The sequence below is a fragment of the Aplysia californica genome, unplaced genomic scaffold (assembly GCF_000002075.1).
Source record: "Aplysia californica isolate F4 #8 unplaced genomic scaffold, AplCal3.0 scaffold00225, whole genome shotgun sequence".
Classification (NCBI taxonomy): domain Eukaryota; kingdom Metazoa; phylum Mollusca; class Gastropoda; order Aplysiida; family Aplysiidae; genus Aplysia; species Aplysia californica.
The window spans coordinates 972,913-976,727 of record NW_004797495.1 but is presented as its reverse complement, the minus strand read 5'-3'; the positions used below and the strand labels follow the sequence as shown (position 1 = coordinate 976,727).

The 3,815-nt window shown below is 38.7% G+C and overlaps 1 protein-coding gene across 1 annotated transcript in view; it reads left to right on the top strand.

Annotated features, from left to right (window-relative positions):
• The first annotated feature begins 2,687 nt into the window (after window positions 1–2,687).
• LOC101858186 (ATP-dependent RNA helicase DEAH12, chloroplastic) overlaps window positions 2,688–3,815 on the top strand; it is a 19,384-nt gene continuing 18,256 nt past the window's right edge. The window contains exon 1 of the mRNA XM_005099789.3: window positions 2,688–2,976. The gene's annotated coding sequence lies outside the window, so the exon portion shown is untranslated. The remainder of the gene's footprint in view (window positions 2,977–3,815) is intronic.

Below are 3,815 nucleotides of genomic sequence, written 5' to 3'. Positions count from 1 at the left end.
ATGTTCTTGACCTCATCAAGGGTAAAATTCTAAGGCAAGGTACTTTTCGGCCTCCATAGATTCTACTCCTGATGTTACGCATTCTGATCAGTTAACCATTGTTTTACGGTATGTCAGTATGGTAGATCACCAGCCCGAGGAGCGCTTTTTGACATTCATTAACATCTCGAGCCACACAGGACAGAATTTTGCAGATACGTTGCTCAAATTCCTAGAGGGGCAAGGCATCGACTTTGAGAATTGTTGTGGCCAGGCATACGACAATATTAGTAACATGTCTGGTAAATACACTGGAATGCAGAACATTTTGAAAAATAAAAATAATCTTGGGAATTATATTCCGTTCGCAGGCCACTCTCTAAATTTAGTTGGTCAATCAGCTGTAGATTGCTATGTGGTAGCTGTGTCTTTCTTTCAGTTCCTACAGCGCTTGTATTCATTTTTTGTTGCATCAACTCATCATCGGAATATTTTATTACGACACTTTGAGAAAAATCCTGAATGTCTAGTCCCAAAACACCCCTCAGATACCCGGTGGTCTGCCCGAGCTGATGCAACAGAAGCAGTCTTCAGGGGCTACAAACAATTCCAAAGTGCTCTACAAGAGATTGCAGAAGATATTGACCTGAAAGGTCTCACGAAGCACGAAGCTGGCGCTCTTGCAAGTTATATGGACACCATTGACGTTGTTTTCATGTGTGAACTTTGGAAAGACATTTTACATCGTTTCAATTGTTGCAGTAAACTGCTACAAAGTTCAACTATTGAACTAAGCCCGGCCATTGGATTGCTAAAAAGTTTAGACACATATAATATATATATATATATATATATATATATATATATATGTATATTATAAGTTTTATTTATAGATAAATATATAGATAGATTGTCTAGTCTAATTTTATGTTTATTTATTATTGGAATTAAAAGAATATTAGTGCTTATATGTCATTGTCATGGTCATGATTTAAAGAGAAGCTTTAGTTGTACGTGCTTGGGCTTGGACGTGTGAAACTACACTACGTTAGCTTAGGCCTACATAAATACATGTATAAGACGTAGGTTAAACTGTGGCCTAGCCTGCTACTTGCAACGTCAGCATTCGTTTACTATTCGTTGGCAAATTTTGATAAGCAAGATCGGAACTGTTTCAGTTTCAGTTTCCATTCCATTTGTTTGTTTTTAAAATTTATTTATTTTAGCAAAGTCACATGAATGCGGTGCTAATATTTTCCGGACACCCCCTTATAAAAATCCATCAGTATTTTTTTCTCTTCTTGTGGAGAGTTTTGCCGGATTCGAAATAGTAGACCTTATTATTATATTGACGTGAAACAAAATCCGTCAAAAGTTGAAGTCCTGGACTTTTTTTTTTTTGGACTGTAAAATACGAATTCATGCTTGTTGATAGTTTTACTAGTAGGCTATATATGAATGTCAAGGCTTTAACGAAACTATTTTTTACCGTCTACCCGTGTAAGACGGCCGCGCATTGTCGAGGAGAAAAGTGGCCTTATAGAAGACAGGTGGCCGTCATACGTAGGACTCGTCAAAATAAAGAAAACAAACCATTTATTTCTGAGGTCCCAACTGAAGGTGGTTGCAGCAAAGATTTTTTTAACCTAGAATCTTTGGTTGCAGGCTTAGGGCCGGTCTGCCGGCTCATAAGTTATTATTGTTGTTATTATTGTTGTTGTTGTTGTTGTTGTTATTGTTGTTGTTGTTGTTGTTGTTTTGAAAGGGGGAGAGGATAGGACGGTTTTTGTGGGACTTTTGTTGGCAGTTTTATTAATTTTTTTAAAAACTTAAGGTTCTGTGAAAGGTCAAAACAGAACGAAATGTGTCAGACGAGGAGGGCCATATATATGACACAGTAAAGCAAGAAAATGGGTCAGATCGACGCCTCCACTTGACGAACGAGCGACACTTATGTCGCGAGTTTGTGTTTACTTCCATATTGTTGTGGACTGGGTTTACGGACTGAGTTGTGGGCAGGGCTTAGCTTATGACGAAAATATCGCTTCCCTTAGCCTATACCAGCAGCTGAAACTTTATTTTTAGGCCTATAATACACATTACACATAAAGTCACATTGGGTAAACTTGGGAGTGACCTAGGCAATTACCTTGGAGGGACTGACTATAACGACAGGTGAATATAATTTTGACGGCTCCAGGGGAAAGTGCATAATAAAAATAATGAAATAGTAAAGCCCGGCCGTCTTAGACAGGTAATTTTGGGGTGTTAATTGATAAAATAGGGTGGGCCACGGGTTGGACAGGTGCCCGTTTTACACATTTAGAATTTATATTTTAAAAAAGCAAGGGGGAAAATGCAGGCCTACAGATGGCCATGTTATACAGGTGGCCGTCATGACAGCTCTTGGTTCGAAGTGTCATAGTCTATAGACCTGTGTGTGTGTGTGTGTGTGTGTGTGTGTGTGTGTGTGTGTGTGTGTGTGTGTGTGTTTTCACCCCTCACTTCTATCCCCTTTAAGTGGGTGGTTGGCGGGTGCCCTGGTGTGGTTTGCTTCTTCTTTCCTATCAAACATCTATGGTCTTAATATCTCCGCTCCTTTCTTTTTGTGTTTGTTACTCTTTTGTGACACCTCTAATCTTCGGCACTTATATGACCTTATAGTGTTGCAAATGCCGTAAAACTCTTACTAAAACTGAAACTATGCCCTTTCGCTAAAAATGTTCTGTCAGTTCTGGTCGTTTCCGTGCAAACATTCTTCTGTGGATCTTTTTACCTCGATCACCGGACAGTTTCCTGGAATTTCCTCGATCGATCCGACAAAATAAATAAATTATTATACGCTAGGGCTAGCCTAGAAATAAGTTCCTGATAACCATTGAACTCATTGAATTGTATTCGTAGCCAAGGCAGGCAGATGTTCTAGGCTAGATGTAGATCGTCCACAAACACACACCGCTCTCCCTCTGTCGATCGAGTGTTTCAAATCCTGGCGAGGTAAGTTCTCATTTAGATTTATTTAATCTTAGTAATAATATTATAATCATAGATCTAAAATCTAGATTTAGATCTACTACCTAAATTACCCTATAAAAGTGCGATCAAACTACACTTTCGTCTCATTGAAACCTAGAGTAGATCTAGATCTAGATATCTAGATCTAGGTCTACATCAAATATCTAGGATCGAGATTCTAGGCTAGCCAAGCAAGATTCTGAATTCTGGATCTGGTAAGAATAATTTCAATAAGGTAAATATTTACTTAGATATATGCACCCACTCACAGATGCACTGATTTGAGGGCTAAAACTGCCATAATTTTTGCTGCAAAACACGTATGGCCACTTAAACCCTTGGAATTCAATGGTTTTCAAGTACATATCAATCCAATTTTCCAAAACATCAAATCTTTGTGAAATGCGGGGGGGCCCCCCCCCCTGAAACCCCCCAAATTCTTTTTAGTGTCACAGTCAGGCGCTACGCTGTACATCAAGTTTCTAGGTCTTTGTCCTGGGATGTTCTGTTCTTCTTAGCCTTATTTTGACCGCTTCCCATAATAATAATAGATCTATATTCTAAATGTGAGGCAGCGTGATGGAATCAGGCTCTCGTCAATTTTTGGGCCTGCAGAGTTATTGGTATCATCGTAAAGCTTGTTCAGTTGTCTTTATTTGGATGAAAATATATTCATTTATCTTGAATACAAGTCGAGATATATGCGAATGAAGGAGGTGGGGGTTACCTGTTTTCAGAGGTAAAATTAGTGAGAAAGAGGCCGCCAAAGATTAGTTATTTCCTTAGCTTAAGAGTCCGTGGTAACTGAAAATTTACATTTT